The 20828-nt window shown below is 38.1% G+C and overlaps 1 protein-coding gene and 1 pseudogene across 2 annotated transcripts in view; both read right to left on the reverse strand.

Moving 5' to 3' along the window:
- The window catches only part of DIAPH2 (diaphanous related formin 2), a 982643-nt gene that overhangs the window by 48191 nt on the left and 913624 nt on the right, over positions 1 to 20828 (reverse strand). The window lies entirely within an intron of this gene.
- On the reverse strand, positions 16766 to 16859 carry LOC115869768 (annotated as a pseudogene).

A 20828-nucleotide genomic window follows, 5' to 3' on the forward strand; every position in this document is an offset into this window, starting at 1 on the left:
CCTGCCAGGGCTAAGAAACAACAAAGCCCACATGGAAGACGCACACCAGCCTATCCTGACACGATCACTGGAGACAAAGTGGTTGCATAAGCAAATGTGGTGAAGAAAGCTGATGGTGCCCGGCTGTCAAAAGATATAGAATCTCGGGTCCTATAGGTTGGAAGATAAACAAAGGGCCATCTAACTGAGAAACAACAAAGCCCACATGGAAGAAGCACAGCAGCCTGTGAGATCACAAGGCGCTGAAGGGATGAGGTATCAGGCATCAGACACCCACAAAAATCAGAGGATTGTGAATGAGGGGGAGTACAGAGTGGGGACCGAGGGCCCATCTGTGAACTGACTTTAATCTACAGAAACTTTGCTATCACGAGCCTTAGAATTTCATATGCAGATGGAAATATATGAGTCAATAGTAAATGAGTGGCAATAGAGGCTAAGAATTTAGAAGAGAGCTGACAAGTGCTCTCTCTTTTACACGTACTAAATACATGCAGTGCATCTAGTGCTGTTCCTGGCATATGAGTGACTCTAAGGAAATGTTGAGATTTCAGTATGTCACATAAAGGTGGAATTTCAACTAGGTTTTAAAAGGCAGGTGAAATTTGAATAGGATTGCTCCAAACCCTCCTCAGCAGCATTTTCCAATTGAACCAGAGTGAAGCATCTTATCACCCATACCAATTTATGAGTCTGCTCTTACTTAAAGCATTACCCTTTTTCCAAGGTAGTATCTCTCTCTCTACTCTCCATTAGGTCAAGATTGTAAACCAGGGTTGGATACCCTTTTCTCTCAGCATTTTGATCCATGGGTGGTGCCAACCATTAATACACTCAGTTGCTGAAATAGTTAAAGTTTATTGTGTCAACCTGGCTGATAACCTGAAGGGCCGATTAACTGAAGATGCAGAGAGATAAATGCTCAGTGAACCTCGCCTTTCAGGTTCTCGGGTCTCTTGCTTTCTGATGGGCGGACCAGGGTGCAGCTGCCTTCGCCAGTTCCCTGCTTTAGCTGGCAAGGCTCACTTCCTGCAAGACATCCCTGAGGAGAGGCCACATGGACCTACCCTGATGCAGCCCTGGATGCTGGAACAGCCGTGTGCAGACCCCTGCCAGCGCTGAGATGCTTACACGCTCATTGATTCGCCTTTCCTCCTGCAGTTGGTGTCATTGCATGTCCTTTGTGAGATGGAGGAGGATTTTGTGGATTGGTGTTGGACATATCGGCTAATGTTGGACTTATGCGCATGCACAGCACTGGGTTGGGATACTTTCTTAATGTACACTTAATATTTATATAAAACTCTCTCTTATACATATGAATTTCTGTGGATTTGTTTCTCTAATGTACCCAGACTAACATAGTTACTAACTGAAAGTTTGTAGTTTCAAGCGCACCTAGAGGCAACTTGGACGAAAAGTTTGATGATCTACATCTAAAAAACTAGCTACTGAGAATCCTTTGAAGCAGAGTTCTACCCTGGTGCACATGGGCCTCGATGAGTCAGATCTACAACACTGGGTGTCCAATGTCTAGGATACAAACTCCTTATCTACTAGGAAAAGTTCAATTTATCCTTTAAAATTCAACCTAATTATAAAGCTTTCCCTAGCAACCTTCTTTCCATACCCTGTAAAGAGTTCACTCTTTCTTCCGTTGTACCCCCCAGCCACCCTAACATACCACCATTATCCAAACTCAACAAACTTTAAGGTGCTTACTCATCTCCACTTGCGTGACCTCCAACTAGATTCAGCTATGTAAGGACAGGATGTGCTCTATTATATCTCTCAATTCTTGCTGCTTAGCACAGAATCTGATTCACAGATGTTAAGTAACACATACTTGTGATAAATTAAAGAGTGACTAATCATGAATTCATCAAAGTTTCCCAGGGACTTGGATTGATGTTTACCTTCTTTTAACAATGCCCTTCCCCTTAGATAATATAAGATTAATATATAAATAAGATTATGATGAGAATATTTAAAATGCTTAAGAGAACAAACTTTCCAAATCCCCTCAAGCACTTTAAAGCATCAATTTACATACAAACAATTGATATGCTAATTACAATTTAGCCATATTTGTTCATTAAAACTTGGTCCTTAAGGACATCTACTGAGCAATGGTTTGAATGAACGAATCTTGTTAATTCAGTTTGAGCTCCTATACATACTAAAGATAAATTAAAGCATGGTTTCTCAAAATTTACTCTGTAATTCAAATAATGTTCTCTATACCAAAATGACCTTTCCAATTTGCAAGATATTCTATTAGCTACAGCTTCTCTTCATTTTATAAAGCAAAATCTATTTGTCCTTACTGTAAAGATTTTAAAAACCCACAAGGGTATTAGTAGAGGCTTTCCATTACATCTTGTTTGGTGCTGGGGGGTTGACTCCACCTCACAGCCACCCCATGTGCACCGGAACCACACAGTGCCATCCTAACAACGGTTGCTATGTCCAAGTCCACTGTGGTGGCCACTGGGTCAATCCATATCACTGAGGGTTTTCCTCCTTTTTCATTGAACCTCTACTTCACAAAGCATGATGTCCTTCTCTAGGAATTGGTCCCTCCTGATAACATATCCAACATATATGACTAAGTCTTGCCAGTCACATTTCTAATGGGTATTTACGCTAAACTTCCTCCAAGACAGATATGTTTGTTCTACCAAATTCTTTGGCATGCAATAAAAAGCTCCCCATCATCCATTGCCAGTTTATTTTCTCTGTTTGTGGATTCTGCCATTCCCTACAGCTAACCCTCTCCCATCAGGTTATAGCATACTCCTTATCTCCCTTGGGGGATGCTATGTCCGCTCCCACCATAAATTGCAGAGCTAAGTTAGGGACAAAGTAATGTTTGACCTTTTGTCTTTGGTTTCTGAAAATAAGCTGGTAGCTATTTTCACCCTGGTGGTGTAGTGGATCATGCACTGGGCTTCTAACAGCAAGGTCAGCAGCTTGAAACCTCCAGCCATTCCATGAGAGAAAAATGAGGCTTTCTATTTCTGTAAAGATTTACAGTCTTAGAAACCCACCAGGGCAGTTCTACTCAGTTCTATAAAGTTACTATGAGTCAAAATCAACTCGATCGGTGGCAATATTTTGGTTTGGTTTTGGTTTTCTAATAAGTGTTAGACTGCTAACTGGAAGGTCAGTGGTTCAAACTCACCAGCAGCTCCAGGGGAAAACGTTGTAGCTGCTTGCTCCCTAAAAGATGTAGTCTTGGAGACTCTGTATAGGGTCAGTAAGATTTCGAACTGACTCAATGCTCATAGGTGGGGGGGTTGTTTTCTAAAACATTCAAAACCACTGCCCTCTAGGGCATTCTGGCTCATAGCAACCCTATAGAACAAAGCCGAATTGCTTTTGAGGGTTTTCCAAGATTGTAAACCTAGAGGGGAGCAGACAACCTTAGCCAGTTGAGACGCTGGCAGATTTGAAACACCAACCTGACAGTTAGCAACCCAATTCTTACCCAACCAGAGCTCCTTACAATAGCTCGCAACACTTGAACATGTGGAAATGAATTGTGAGTTTCCAATTTACCACCTTGGCAACAGACCTCAGGAAGGGAGAGCAGGGGCATCATGAGGCTTTGGAATAAACCAACCCCCCGACCGGCCCCCACATACCTTGACTCACTGAAAGCCAATGTCCATGGAGTGTGTCACATGGGCTTTAGAATATAACAATGGTAGGGCAGAGGACCTCAGGATCCCTCAGGTATGGTGTTAGTGGGATGTAGCTAAGCAGAAGTGGTCATCCCATCTAATTGACCCTAGCTGACCAGCGGGGATCAGTGTTATAAACCACTTTTGGAGCATTTAACCCAAGATGCCAGGAAGAGGCAGGCATGGAAAAATGATCTCTATCTACTGTGGAAACTTCCAGAAATCAAGGGAGACTGATATGTCTTGTCACTTAGATGTCCTTGTCCTTAGTGCACAGCAGAGGCAGCTTAGCTTTCTATCTTTACCTGGGCAGCTTTGAGTCAAGGGGACTGCTTGTTTGTTTTATGTTGTCTATTCTATTTCTAAGTAGTAAAAGTGTCTTTCCGTGTGATAACACATGCTTAGGCTCTGATCAGAAGGAAAGATATTCATGGAAGAATCACATATAGTGACTGGTCCCCTTTATCCAATGGTCTCCTGGCTATTTAAGAAACCAGGAAAACCTGGCAATGTTTCACTTTAGGACTCAAACCTGGTAGTCAGCCTTTGACCACTATTCTATCTTGCCTTTTATTGATTTCCTGGAGCTTCTAGACTAATGTGAGAACCAGTTCAGGGATGATCTGTAGCTTTCTCAGGTTCTTGAAATATGGGTTAGTTTCAGGATCCCATCAGAACTCATAATTTATTCAGTCTCTAAGGTGCGAGAAATTCTACAGCAGGTGCTGTTGAAAACTGTATGGAGTGATGTATATAGTCTTGGTTCTCAGAGCTTAAAAATTAGTTAAGCATAAAGACCTTATGTAGAAGAAGAAACATTTAAGGGACATTTACAAAGCTGTATATGATATCAAGAGAGTGATAAAATATTTAAAGAAGATGAAGAAGAGGATTTGGATTCTTTATAACAATTCCCCAGGCAGTTTAGAAGTAGGTACTATCTGTGAGGCAATCACTAGACATGGGGCTACAGATGTAATAGGTTTGTTTATAGAAAGATGTACCATTTGAGGCAAATTTGACCTCTACTCTTTTATATACTATGAGAGCAGTGAGAGATGTTAGCTGAAATACACACTGTATTAGCATACCAGAGGAAGGATAAAGAATATGAAAATGAAAAGGTATAGGTATGCATAAGTATGAATACATATGGACACATATATGAATACACATGCACATGTGGTACAAATACATTAATATATATCAAGAAATTCTTTAATGTAACTACTGCTTTATAAAAATTACTTTAATCTTCACATCAAGGCTATAATAAATGCACTATTGGTAAGCCTACTTTACAGGTGAGAAAAATGAGGGGGAAAGAAGCATATTAGAATTCAGATACAAATCTCCATCTTCTGGCCCTGTGGCCATATGATTTATTATTCTTATATAAATTTGAGTTGGTACTTATGCTTTTTTATTCTTTCTTAAAACAATTTTACATTTCCAAGTTTTTGGAGGTGGGGGGAGGTGGGTACTGCTAATGACATAAAGAATTTTAAGTCAGCTAGAGAATAGAACTTTTTTAAATGGTAAAATGTGTACAACTGTTGTGGAAAGCAATATAGCACCACCTAAAACTAATGGGAATAAAAATCTCATATGATCCAGCTCTATCTCTGCTGGGTATAAACCCCAGAGATTCAGGGACACAACATATGCTGTCCCATGTTCATTTGTACAGAGTCCACAATAGCAAGAAGCTGGAAAGAGCCTAAATGCCAATTGGCAGAAAATGTTACTCTGATATAGACAAACAATGGAATACCAAGCATCCCCCCCAAAAAAGAGTGATGAAACCATGAAGTACAGCATAAAGTACAGAATGGACCAGAAAACCATTATGCTGAGTGAAGTTAGTCAATCACAAAAAGACAAATATTGTATGAGACCACTACTATAAGGATAAACATCAAGACAAAGGCAGGCACCTGTTCTTAGGTCATGTAATCTTGTAATCTGGTCTCCCAAGCAATGAGGTGGTGTGCCTGCCTAATGCGCATATCCATATATTTGCACGTTTTAATAACCACCTTGACATACAAAGTCTAAGCTCAACTGGGGTTGGTTTATCATGTTGAGGGGTGGGGTTGGGGGGACAGGAAGGAGACCAATCAGTTCCTTCCATATAATTCCAAATCAGTTCCTTCCATATAATTCCAAATCAACAGACACTCTTACAAGAGTGCTCAGTGAACCTTAATGGAAATTCAATTTTGGAGGTGGAGGGGAGACATGTCGGACTCAGAGAAGGTAGTTTCACTTCTGATGGTGGGCAGACCAGGAAGGGCATCATGCCCTTGGGAAAAAAGGTTAACAGCATTTCTTATATAGACCCCAATGGGAGAATATGCCTGTATTATGCATCTAGTCTAGCATTTTTGACCTAGTGTGTATGTATGTACTGTATATACTCGAGTATAAGCTGACCCAAATATCAGCCGAGGCACCTAATTTTACCACAAAAACTGCATTAAAAATGTGCTGGAAAAACTCAGCATACATACACACAGCCTTGATGACATAGGCCAAATGCTATAGACAACAGGGATTTAAACTATCTTTTTGATTTCCACAACATCCTTCATGGGTCACACCAAAAGAATCTGATTTGGAAACTCCACTAAGCAAACCATGCTTTACTGTAAACATACCGGTAGCAGATGAAAGGAACTGAAATACTCCCCCGGACTCAGAGCTGAAACACTGTAGTGTGAGAGGACAGAGATAAATGCTATCCCAAGGTTGTGGATTTCGAAGACATTGGGCTTTAGTCAAAGTCTCTTGCTTTGGGGGTGCCCAATAATTGGCAACTTAACCCTATCATATATATGTGTGTGTGTGTTTATTTTCATACTCTTTTTGCTTTTTATATGACATGTCTTGTTCCAGCAGGCATAGTTCTGCCTTGGTGAATGACTGTTATTGAAAGTTTTGCTCTATCTGCAAGTCTCATTGTTTGTGTCAATAGCTTCCAACCATTTAAGCTTTTAATCTGTATGAGTCAACAATCCATGTATTTTATTCCAAAATGCTTTCCTATGCATGTTTACTCTCCTTTTCTGAACAGTGTTTTAAATTCCATACTATTGGCTAAATTAATGATACTACTAATAGAATTACCATGTGCCCCATGGAGATTACAATGTTCCACAGTTAAATGATCATGGTATCTCTAAAGTGACATTGATATGTGAGCCATAGATATGAGAATGGCATATGAGTTCTCAGTCTAAGAACAATTGGTTCTTATGATATGGACCTTCTAGATATGTGTCTTCACAAAAAAATCACTGCAGATATGGGTGCTATAGCTAATTGAGGTGAAAAAAATCAGATGGCGCCCAGAAAGAATAGCTTCTGGGGCCTTAAAGGTTTGTGTTAAAGCAAGCAGTCAACTAAGGGAGGTACCAGCTAAGTCTATGCGGAAGAAGCCCACCAGTCTGTGTGATTCAGGATTGTAAACAATAAAATCCAAGACAAGAGATAAGAACAGTATTCAAGCTTTAATTCTGAGCATCTGTTTTGCAGAAGACTGAGTGACAGTGAAAGCCCCAAATCCATTTGCAGAGTCCCCATGTGGATGTAGCCTCTGGAAAATCCCCCAGGGATGTGAATAGCCTTGCTATCAGAAAGAATGCCTTGGAGAGTGGATTAATACAGATGTAGGTAAGTTAAAATGTGACACCTTACCATTTGTTCTTTTTCTCTTCCCCTCCCCACCATTTTATTGGGAGTTCTACAGATATTATAACAATCTATAGTTCAATTAGATTAAGCATGATCGTACAATTGTTGCCACCATGATTTTCAAAACATTTTCTTTCTCTTTGAACTCTTTGATATCAGCTCCCCTTTCTCTCTCCCCCCACCCCCAGTATCTTACACCATTCAATGTATTTGTTCACCTGCCATTCTGTTATTCATTCCCCCAGAGTGGGGTTATACACTCATCATTGCTATCAATTCTCCCTCCCCCCCTTCTCTTTCTGTACACTCAAGGAATCATTTCTCCTATTACAATTCCTGAAGAGTTTATCTGTCTTGAATTTCATGCATTGAATGATCTTAATTATACACATGAACTTATGCAGGTCTAACAGCATTAATGAGGTACAACTAAGACCAGAATAATGAGGAGGAAATATTATGTTTTCTTTTAATCAACTTCGAATTTATTCTAGTTTTTATTATTTTCTGATTTCTTTTGGATTGAGGGTTTTCTGTGTTGTTGTGGTGGGTGGCAGTGGTTTTTTTTAGGGGGGGTATGATTTTCTTTATATGAAATCCAGATAGATAAAACTATAGACATTACTTAGATTAATGGTTTCTTAGGGATGTGGCAGAAAGGTCGGGGCTGGGGCTGGGGAATAGGGAGCTAATAATGAGTACAAGAATGAAGAAAATGTTCTAAATTTGACTGTGATGATGATTTCACCTCTTTTTAATATGTTTAAACCACCAAATTGTATGGTGCATGAATTACATGTCAGTAAAACTTTAAAAAATTAAAGGTAAAATGTTAAAAGCTGTAATTTTGTTTCAGTATTGAGATACACTAGATTTAAGTACTTTCCCTCTGAGGATTTCTGTTTCAGGCTTAAACAATTGTTGCATATATAATATCCCCAGTAAAATGTCCATTGTACTTATATTTAGGGCACCTTAGACATTAAAAGGAGCCCTAGTGGCATAGTGGTTACATGTTGGGCTGCTAACCACAAGGTCAGCAGTTCAAAACCACCAGGAGAAAAATTAGGCTTTTCAGATCCGTAAAGAGGTACAGTCTCCAAAATCCATAAATTGTAGTCCTACCTTGTCCTGTAAGGTCAATATGAGTCAAAATGGACTCTATGATAATTGAGTTTGGTTTGGAGTAGACAGTAAAAGCAATAAAATTAATCTAAATATGCAAAAAAATTCCAACATAGCATGGTGAAAATGTCTGGTTTATTGGCTGATTATGTGAATGATGTCCAGTGCTCTGTGATATTTAACAAGGAAAAAGTTCAGTACTATGAAAATGTGAATATTTAATTATGCTAATTAGGATATGTTTTGAAGCAAGATAGCTCACATTCTTGGCACATTGTAATAAGCTGGTCATGTGTAAGGCAATTATACAATCAAAGTTAAAACACATTTCAGTGTAAGAACACTAGTGGAGTAATAGAAACCCACATCCCTTATGTAGAAATAAACATTGTAATGATTAAGAAGTCAACACCTGTTTCCAGACCTAAAAAAAAGATCACTTAGAAGTTACCTTTCTTTTGTGTTGTTCAGATAGAAACAGTACATTGATTCTACATATGGAATTATATTATCATAGAAACAAACAATTGTACTCATCATGAGGTTTCTCTTTTGGCTAATCTTACAGGAAACAAATTAACTTTTTTTGTCCATTAGAGGACCTTACCAACAAAGGTAAGAGACGAGCTATAGCACAGGAGAAAGAATCTGGGAAGAGTATAGCTAATAGTAGTTTACTTTTTATGAAGTTCTTTTTTATATCCTTTTGTGTTTATGCTTTTGGTGTTATATCTAAGAATCCATTAAAAAAAACACAAAGTCTATGAGTGGATCCATATGGAGAGATGCATGATGAATAGGGTAGGAGAATAGGGCTATACTCATGAGAATACAAAGTTTATTTTTAAAAATTCCTCTCTTTAATTACTTTTTCCACCAAATTTTTGAAGCCCCTTTATATAGAGGTTTTCCCAGAGTATATTTCTATATATGTGTTAGTGTGTGCTGTGTATATATGTATATATATCTATAGAAATATATATCTGTGTTTACAGTAGAGCAAACAAGTAGCAAATTTATGAAAATTTCTGAGCCATAACCTCAAGGGAATGATTATTGGGCTTAGGGGCTGAGGGTCACAAGCTTGGAGAACAGCTAAGCCAATTGACATAAGATAGTTCACAAAAGCAATGTTCTGCATCCAACTGTGGTGAGTAGCAACTGAGCGTGTCTCCTCATCTAGAGTGAAAAAGAGTGTGGGGAAAAAATCAGAGGCATCTAAACAATTAATTCAATAAACAAATACAATATGTGAACCTTAGGCTGTAGTTTCCTGAAACCAGAAGAACTAGGTGATGCCTAGCTACTACTACTTATCAGTTTGAAAGGGGTATATTAGAAGATCATGAGTAGAGCAAAAGACAAAAGATGTGAAATAAATGTCAAAATCACACACACACACACACACACACACACACACACACACACACACACACACACCAGACTTGTCTAACAAAAAAGACTGGTGCAACTCAAGAGACAGTGATTCTCACATACTTTTCAAACCTGGAACTGAACCCATCCCCATCCAAACACCACCTTGCAGCCAAATAACAGAGAGGTTTATAAAGTTAATAATAACACTTGTGAAGCACATACTCCTTAGAACAATTAACTGTAAGTGACCAAAAAGGCAGCATATGTCCCAAAACAAAACTCAGAAAGCAGGAAAGAATGAGGGATGTTTGTGGGGAAACCCCAACGCACTGTTACATTGAGGGAATTACAACTAATGTTTTAAAACAAAATGGTTATACATTGTTGAATGGACCATGAATTTGCTCTGTAAATCTATATCTAAACCATTATAAAAACATAAAAATAAAGTTACAATCTTTTAAAAATGTGTTTATGCACGTTAACTTGCTTCCACATTGACTCATGCCCTTAAAAGCTTGAAAGTCAAGTTTCAATTTGTAACTAATTGATAAGACCATTTTGCAGTAAATTAAATTAAAATACTGAGCAAAACTACTTTAGCAAAGGAAGCCTATCTACAAATTGGATCATAGTAGGGTGAATAAAACCAAACACAAATCATATCACAAAATATAATAAACTGTAGGTATTTCAAAATTATGTTCTTTACTTTGTCTATACAAATTTAGATCAGTACTTAGGATAATCTCTACATATCATTTGGAAAAATGGTAGGTTTCTAGACTTGAGCTTTAGTATATATGTAACTTTGCACAATTCTGAATTAGTTTCTCCTTAAAAAAAACAAAAAATAAACCTAAAACAGATTCAATTTATTCCAGTAGCAGATTACTGTGTAATTGCTTGATATGTGTTAAATTCTTATAATGACAAAAATATTCCAAGAAGCAAAATAAACATGTGGGGTAATGTCGATTAATTAATCAAATCATATTCCAGAAGTCTAAGCTATATTAGTCTTTTCACAGGTTATTTTTTCAAACATTCTCTTACATAGAGATACATAGAAAATTACATATGATATACATATGCAATTTATAATATGAATATACAGATATGTATAACCATTCAGAATAAATTAACAAAAGATTATATTTTGCTTCATCAATAAACATTGTGAATTTTGGATTGAAGTGGGTTGCATTTTATCCCTAAATCCCACATCAATGTGCATTCAATTAAATTAGATTAAAAACTGGGCCATGTCAATGAGTTGTGCTGACATTTCATGATAAGAAAAGATACATGGCTCACAGAGCACTCCTGAGATGTCATTCTTTCCAGCCAAAGGCCATTTCTGCTCGTTAAAATACCTTCAAAAAGGAGGAAGGACAAAGGATCTCAGGAGATTTAAAGAAAGTGAGTCATACTCTTGTGGATATGCTGCATGACCATGTAATCAGGAAAGAAGAAAGGAACAAATCCTCCAGATTAAAAGAATGCTTTTAAAATTATGTATTCTCCAAAGATAATTCTGTGTATGTGTGTCTGACTGAGTCAGTGAGAGAGATAGGGAGAGAATATGAATACCAGAACAAATGAATCAGGAGGAAGTTCTGTTTGGGGCTCACAGAAACCCACCTACTGCCATTCAGTTGATTCTGACTCATGGAGACCCTTAGCGAGCAGGGTAGAACTGCTCAGTTTTTCCATTTGGGTTTCCAAGACTGTAAATCTTTACGAGAGCAGAAAGTCTCATTCTCCCTTGGAGTGGCTGGTGGGTTTGGAGCACTGACCCTGTTATTACCACCCCGATGGAAGCCACTACACCATCAGGGGTTCTTATCTTACACAGAGCCTTCTTACCGTTTCAGGTTTACACATGCCCCTGTCAGGGAGTGGCTTCTGGTGTCAGGTGTTGAAGCACCTGTAGATCTTAATTGGATCTAAGCACCACTCAAACACTTACTTATTTAGCCTTGATCAGTTCACCAATTTCATTGCAACGGATATCCTCTAGCCTAGGTATTTGTGAAATACAAATCTAAACAAAGATTTCTAAATGGGGAGACAAGTTGGAGCAAAACAAAGACCAAAGGATTTGGAACCGTCAGATCTGGGTTCATCTTCTAACTTGAACCTTTACTAGCTGTGTTATGAGTTGCCTTATGTCCTCTGAAAGATGCACTGGAATCCTAACCTTTGGGAGTAATCTCATTTGGAATAAGGTTTTCTTTGTTAGGTCTTTGAGGCTATATCAGTGTATTTTAGACTTTGTCACTTCTTACAAACATTTTATTGTGTTCTAGAAGGTGTATAAATCAAAATAGTTTTATATTCAATAATTCATAGGTGAATTGTTCCAAGATCTGGGCTGCAATCTCTTCAAGATGTCAGCGTTCTCCCCATTCCAAATCTGGCTTTTCCATTTCCATGCACCCGCTTCCCCTGCCTCTCCCTGATGTTTTACCTTTGTTTGGCAACAAATGCTGTTGCTTTTGGTCTCAGAGATCTAAGCATGCCTGAGAGAAAAACAGCAGACTAGACAGAGACAGAGAAGAGCACATGGGGCGAGATAGATGACATGTGTAAATCACCAAGGAACTGAAACTGAAAGAAACAAGGATTTCCCCCAAATTTCTCCAGAGAGAGCCTTTCCATAAAGCCTGCACCATCAGTTTGTTAAAGCTACCCACTAATGGTATTTCTGTTTGAGTAGCATTAGGAAACTAGTATACCGTATATACTTGAGTATCAGCCGACCCGAATATAAGCCTAGGCACCTGATTTTACCACAGAAAAACTGGGAACACTTATTTACTCGAGCATATGCCTAGGGTGGGAGATGCAGCAGCTACTGGCAAATTTCAAAATAAAAATAGATACCAATAAAATTACATTAATTGAGGCATCAGTAGGTTGAATGTTTTTGATTATTTATTTCAAAGAAAAACAGGAAACTAGCTCTGTAAGTGCAAAAGAGGGTCAACAAAACAATATGGTATCAACAATAACTATACATGCTGTGTTAATGCATGTGCTGCACTACTACATATGCTGCCTTACCACATGTACACAACGCAACATATAAAGTTTGAGGCCTAACGCAGGCTGATTATATTCCAGAATGTGATGTCATGACTGTTTGCATAGAGTAGCCTGTGTTAGGGTTCATAATATACACACTGCATTGTATATGCACTGTGTTACTGCGTGCACTGGGCTACTGCACATACAGCATTATCACATATGTATGGGAAGTGCTAACCCAACACATGCAGTAACCTAGTGCGTATAAAACGCAGCCATGTATATTATGAGCTCTAACACTGGGTCCATATAGGGGTTAATAAGAAAATAAAAAATAAAACACGTGTTTTGCTTGTTGATGTTTACATGCTCTTTTTTCTCTAGTCCAGCAAAAGTGAGAAGATAAAGTCCATTCAATTTAGTCAGATAAAACCATCCATTTCCAAAGTGGAGTTTGAGTTATGTGAGTCACGTGACCTTTAGAGGATTTTTTCCCCCCAATAGTATGAGAGGTGACACCATTGATTCCTAGCTAGAGTGGGAGAGGTAAGAAGAAAGGATGAAGCATCTATGGGTCTGCTGTTCTTTTTGCTTGTGGTTCTCAGAATTTAACATTCTTTTCTATGAAGTATAATGAATGCCATGAATGTGAGACACATCGATATTCAAATGTTCATACAGACCCCCAGTGTGAAAAGAAATAATTGGCAGTTGTGTGAGCTATTGCTTCCTCTTAACTCACATTTAAAGCAGAAATAGTTCACTTCAAGGAAACTGCTATCCAGTGTTTAAGAAGGGTGAAACTGAGTGACAGAGGAGGAGGTCATACAGTTAAACAACACAGATAGAAAACACTCTCCATCTTATTGCCTCACTGAAAACCATGACTGTAATTCTGTACTGCCTAGTGGACGGACATCTTTTATCGGCAGCCTTATGGCAGCTAACAGCACAGCTGATGGTACCTGAAGTGACTTTAGTGTAAAAAGAGCGATCTGGGGTCGGGGAACCACAGGCTTTTCTGTGCTTGCTTTTCTGTCTCCCAACCTTTTAAAATTTCAATGTAAGGTGAAGATACACATACATGTAGTAAAATTGCTTGGCATGTTGACAGACAATTGTCCAACTCACTTGTTGAATTGTATGTATTCTTAGTTTTTAATTTTAATCATTTTATTGGGGGCTCTTACAGCTCTTACATCAAGTGTGTCAAGCACATTTGTACATATGTTGCCATCATCATTTCCAAGACATTTTCTTTGTACTTGAGCCCTTTATATCAGTTCCTCTTTTTGCCCCTCGCACTCTCGTGAGCCCTTGATAATTCATAAATTATTTTTATTTTCATATTTTACACCGTTCCCTGTCTCCCTTCACCCACATTTATATGTAAACTGTTAAAATTCAAACAAAAAAGATACAGATATGTGTATCTGGAATAAATTAAGAGCTATATTTTGTTTTATTTAGGTTAATATCTTTAATGACAATAGAACAGTTTGTGTTTAGAGACTGAGTTGCTACATTAACATGTATTTGTAACTGGTATTTTACAGTAAACTTTATTTGAGGCAGGGAGGAGAGGAACACTTTTAGAAAAAACATTACTGAAATCTCATTAAAATCAATTTGTTTGTTTATTGTACTGAATTTTTCTTTGATTTCCAAAGGATCATTTTATAGACTTAACCATATGGATTGTTCATATATTAAGTCTCATTCGAATCTGAGAAAGCTCTCTGAGTGAATGAAAATAGGTTTCCCTACCACCACAGAGAAAGAATTCTACCTTTCCATTCTAACTCAGTTAAAAAAGAGAAGAAATATTAAAAAGGCAAAAGCAGTTTCTGAGTTCAATTTATTCTCTTTTTCCATTAAGGCTAAGTTGCAAATTGGATCTCCAATTTACCAGTGAAAGGGTATTCAAATATTTCTGCTCAATCCCTCATTGCTTCTAAATTCACTCAAAGGCAAGATTATTAATTCCTCCTGACAGAAAATAAAGATTTAATGAGCAGCTGACAACCCTTAGGAATTAAGAGGGGAAATTTAAAACAATAGTTTTGGCTAAATAATAGGCCTTTACACATATAAAAAACACATTATGTAGACTAGCAAACATAGAGTACATGTTAGTTTAGTTGTTAAATTTTGGACAAGAAGTGAATTTTATGGGAATATATATATATATAAGTATATATAAATTTACAGAAACAAAATGCCATTTCTTTATCAATTTTATTACCTATACAATCTGCTTTGATAAACAGCAACACAGTTTTTTGCATTTTAATTCAATTAAACAGTTATTTATTATACCTCTAAGTAGGATTACGAGATAAAAGCAAAACAGCATTTCTACTTTCTAGTAGATGCTGGAGACAACTGTGACACAATTATTCTCTTATTGAGTACAATAAGAGAAGACTCAAGAGAACAGCATTTGTTTGTTTTTGTTTTTGTCTGAGTGGGTGGTAGTGGTGTGTGGGTTCAGGAGAAAAGTCTTCAAGAAGGAATCATATTTGGAATGAGCCTTGAGGAGTTGATAAGGTTAACAAGGTGAATAATGCCAGAGAGATAAGAAAGGAAAAATATAGTGAGAGAACTGGAAATCATTAAACTGGGTCGAGATTGGGTAGCTGAAAGAAGGAGACAGAAAAGGTCTGCTGATGACCATTCCCCTAGCGTCTTGAATGCCTGGTGAGTCTACAGGAAAAATGTTTTGAATTTTCTCACCAACTTGATTCTGTATACATCAGGTGAGGGCTATTTAAATATATCTTTCTTATTTCCATAGCAGGTGTCATGCTTGAGTATATATTAGGTGTGCCAATAAACACTCAGGGGATTGAATGGCTTGTACAATTATCTTTCAGTTGATTTAATTTTTTTTCCTTTTCTTAAGGCTTCTTCTTAAACTTCCTTTACAAATAAATTGACTTTAAATTGCCTTTCTAAACTGAAAACACGAAGAGAATGCGAACCCTATGATTTTAGACCACCATTAGGATCCAGCCTAAAAGAAAGCCACTGCTGATGCTCAGGTAGTCTTTACAGCCTGGTGACTTTTGAACTCAAGCTGTTAAAGTAATATCTTGTGGTACATTATATAGAAAAACTAACTTTCAGTCAGTAAAAATGACATGGCCTAAGTGATTCTTATATAGGTTTTTAGCTTTCAGATAGTCTCCATAGGGAAATAACATAAAAAAATAAAAGTTGGTGTGGAGAAGGGAGATGCAGAAACCCTGAGCCTTATGCATTGATTTTATTCCTGGCTACATCTTTCTTAGAGGAACTCTACAACAAACTAAAAAGAAGCTAGTGGCAAATCACTTATAAATCTTATTTTGTAGGTGGTAATGACAATTGAATCACTTTGATTTTAGACACAATAGAATGGGTAACATACCATATCAAATAATATGCATTTTAACTATGCACAGTACTACTTATGATCAGCTTTTTGTTTCTTAAGAAGACAATATGCCTTATGTCTTAGCAATGTAATTTAAATAGGGCTAACCAGTTTCCCCCCTTCCTGTCCAGTCACAATTTCATGTGTCGTTTACTATTTGTAGCTCAGGGGCAGTAGAGGAATGACCATTGAAGGAGTTCAAAGGCGAAGAACAATTCTTGTGTACTGTCTGCTTAATGATATGATAAATTTTATTTTTGGAAAAAAAAGATCACTTTTTATTTCTAGGAAATAAAACCCTTTCAATTCTTATGTTATCTTTTACCAAATGCTAATTGTTCTACTAGATGCACATGTACAATTTCAGGCTGTTTATATCACGGTTACTATTATACATAAATAGGGGAGGAAAATATGACACTGGAGAAGGAAAAATATGGAATACTGAAAATTCACATATCATCCTTGTGCAGGGGCTATGCTGTATCTCTGTATCTTCCCAATTTTAATATACAAGGGGGCTTCAGAAAGTGTTGGGAGGAAAAAAGAATGAAAAGATAATGGATTTTTTTCCATGAACTTTTTGAGGTGATGGCCTGTGATCCACAAGTTCAGCAGTTTGAGAAAGACAAGGTTTCTACTCCAGTAAACAGTTTTATTCTTGAAAACCCACAGGGGCAGCTCTATCATGTCCTATAGGGTTGCTGAGTCAGCATCGATTTGATGGCAGTGAGGGTTTTGTTTTTGTTTTTTTTGTATATGTTGGTGAATAGGACTCAGGTAGGTGAGTTTTTCATGTCATTAGCATGCAAATGAGTTATAAGGGACTGCTGTAACTCAGGGATTGGCCAGCTTTGCCATTCTGCTGGGTATCAAAGTGAGCCATCTCAGAAGCAGGAAAAGAGAAATCCTATGACAGAATCCTTCTTCAAGAAAGATAAGCCACCAGCACAGCATGTGTGATATCTCTGCCTGAAGTGGTAAAGGCAGCAGAGGTCACAGAGGCCACATCACTCATACCAAGAGCCAGAGCAGAGGATCTATTCTGAGACCCTGAGAGAGACAGGTAAGCTGGGCAGGGAAGGCATAATGCTGAGTACATTTGGGTTTGAGGGTAACTTGCAGATTAAGGTGCCTTTTGGACATTTATCAGTGCTAAAGCTTAAGCATGGTAGAGGCCAAGGTACTCACATGGCTTAGAGCAGTGGTTCTCAACCTGTGGGTCGTGACCTCTTTGGGGGGTCGAATGACCCTTTCATAGGGGTCACTCAATTCATAACAGTAGCAACATTACAGTTATTAAATATCAATGAAAATAATTTTATGGTTGGGGGGGGGTCACCATAACATGAGGAACTGTCGTAACATTAGGAAGGTTGAGAACCACTGGCTTAGAGGAAGATGTACCTGACTGTAAGCATGGATGAGAAGAGATGCTGCTGCAGGCAACAGGGCTCTACCCTGAATGTTTTTTTATCCTGATTTGTGGAAATCGATTCACTTTCCTAAAGAAACCCCTCACCCTTGTGAGTCCTGTCAGTTCCGTGTGGTCACGGCAATGAACTATCCAACCCAGAAGAAAAGTAGAGTGCCAACGGAGGGAAAGTTGGTGTGAGGATAGGATAAAGAAGCTCGGATGGTGGAGGCCTGTCTTAACTCCTGCCTCATAGCATCATCCTTGGAGTTGGATGTTCCTTTCCCCTTATGTATCAGGATGACATCAGATGTGGCACCCATGCCATTGTTCTCCCGGTATTTAGATTCTCATATCAACTTTAGCTAGGGACATGTCAGATCCAAAATTGATGGATGACATTCGGAAGAGGAGGCTGGCATACTGGTTATGACATGGATATGCTAAAACTAATAATGCTATAAGCAGCAGCTCTAAAAGGCCTAGCAATCTCCTTCATCATGCCCATCAGCTAAGTGAACAACTTTCGTATCAGCTCTCGGCTAATTAATTTAAGTCATTCCCATACCCAGTCTTCCAAATACACCTATGTACAGAAAATATGAAATACACTAATCATCAATTATCTGTTTAACACATTCTAGAAGGAAATGCCACTATTTACCCTGTAAACATAATCTTCATTAAGTATGTTTAAAGTCCAACATGATCCAAATTAGTCATTTAAATCGGAAACATTTAAATTTTCCTAAGGAAAAATACCAAACTCGCTGCTGTGGAGTCGACATCTACTCAAAGTTACCCTAAAGGACAGGGCACAACTGCCCTGGTGAGTCTTCAAGACTTTAGCTCTTTACAGTTGTAGAAAGCCCAGGCTTTCTCCTGAGGAGCAGCTGGTGCTTTTGAACTGCACACTTTGTACTTAGCACCCTGATGTATAACCACTATGCCACACACACTGAAAAAAATCAAGACAAAAACAAACCCCCCTTCTTTAGAATTCCTTGTTGTTGTTAATTGCCCCGTAGTTGAATCGGACTCATGGCAACTCCATATGTGCAGAGGAGAACTGCTCCCTAAGGTTTCCAATATTGTGATCTTCTTTTCAGAAGTGGATCACTAGGGGTTTCTCGGTAAGTTCATACTGCCAACTGTTTCACCAGTAAGTCTAGTGCTTAACCCTGTGTGTCACCTAGAACCACATTTATCTTTGTTTTTGTTATTTCGGTCTCTACCCCTTAGCCCTCTTGTCCAAGATATGTGCTGTACAACCTTTAAGTCATCAGTGATGGCAGATCTTCGTGGTGTGTGCATGAATGCACACATACTTACACATAACAGCACCATCACTATGGGTTTGTTCTCGCGTTGCTAGTTCAAGGGTATAATATCTGCATCCCCTTAGGATATGGCAGAGTTTAATAGAGTTGCAAGTGAATTATATTGACCCATTATATGTTCCTGTTGGGTACTTTACTCTTCATGTGTTATGCAAGCTATGTTGTTGATTGGGAAGATGGTGAGCAAATGAAGTTTTTCTTTTCCTTGTGATGTGCATTTTAATTCCCTTCCCCCAGCTTGTTATGATATCACAGCACAGCTTTTGTTTAAATGATGATTCCACTAGCATCTATAACACTCATTTTATCATAATTTTACAAACACTCAACACAAATGTCACAACGGAAAAGTGCTGAGTACCCTAGTGTATCTGTAAGTGGACTGGGACCCTTACTAAATATAATTTCTTCTATGCCTATACAAATAAGAGTAGTTTATTTCCCTGTCCTCTTGCTCCTATCCTTGGTGCTAACCCCCCAGCCCCCCACAAGAGCTTAAGATAGATAAGCTACATTGGACAAGGGAAGTCACACCGCCACTTTCGCTTTGCCGCCATTGTTCTGCACTAACACAGCAGAGAGTACCTTAAAGGAGCACCATTCATATGAACAAAGATTTGAAGAGATCTGGTTTATCCAAGAAAAGAATCCTACCAAACTCCCAGTATTAATAGAAAGATACAAAGGTGAGAAGCAACTTCCTGGAGATGATCAAATTACGTTTCTTGTCCCTGATCATGTCAACATGAGCAAGCTCAACAAAATCATTCAGAGGCACCTGCTGATGAATGCCAGCCAGGTCTTCTTGTGGTCAAAGGTCACAGCATGGTGTATACCAGAATGAGCTGGGTAAAGACCAGACCTGTGTATAGTCTATGCCGCCCAGGAGACTTTTGGAATGAAATCCACCATGTAAGACCAGCAAAACCATCTCCTCTAGAATTGATACATAGCCAGCCACATACACATGTACACACCTGTGGGTGGAAGTGGTAAAGAAAACAAAGAAACAAACAATAGAAACTGGCTCTTTTCAGTTAAACCTGAAAGAAATGGGAAGGTAAAGGTTTTCATTCAGATCCTATTAGTGACTGATTTCAATTCACATATTTTTATTCTGGAACCCGAATTGAGTCACTCTGGGCAACTATTTGCTAATGCCACTGTGTACCAAATATGATAAGGAAAGCACTGTCTCCACTCTTCAGGGATATTTCACTGCTAGAGGAGATGAATAATCACAGGCCAATCACTTAAATTAATGTGCTTTTAAAGCAAAATACTTGATATCCATCAGTATTTCCCCTCGCATTGTCTTCATCTATAAACTCAATATCATCCTAGATAATTTATAGTGAAGTAAACATGTAATCCGCTTTGTACTGGATGAGAACTATTTCCCTTTTGTCTATCTGGTCAGCAGAATATGTGATGTCTAAATTCATCTTTCTAGTATTTTTTATTTCGGTAAACTATGTATAAATACACTTTGGGCAATTCAACAATTTTTACACATATAATTGAATGCCATTGATTATGTGCATCATGTTGTACAATCATCATTGCTGTTTCCAAATTACCATATATACTCAAATATAAGCCGACCAAAATATCAGCCGAGGCACCTAATTTTACCACAAAAACTGCATGAAAAATGTGCTGAAAAACTCAGCTTATACACGAGTAGATACTATTCTATTAATAATGAATATAAACTCAGTGTCCTCTAATAATAGTTG

Source organism: Echinops telfairi, unplaced genomic scaffold, assembly GCF_000313985.2.
Source record: "Echinops telfairi isolate 266 unplaced genomic scaffold, ASM31398v2 ScPeMD7_44;HRSCAF=162, whole genome shotgun sequence".
NCBI lineage: Eukaryota > Metazoa > Chordata > Mammalia > Afrosoricida > Tenrecidae > Echinops > Echinops telfairi.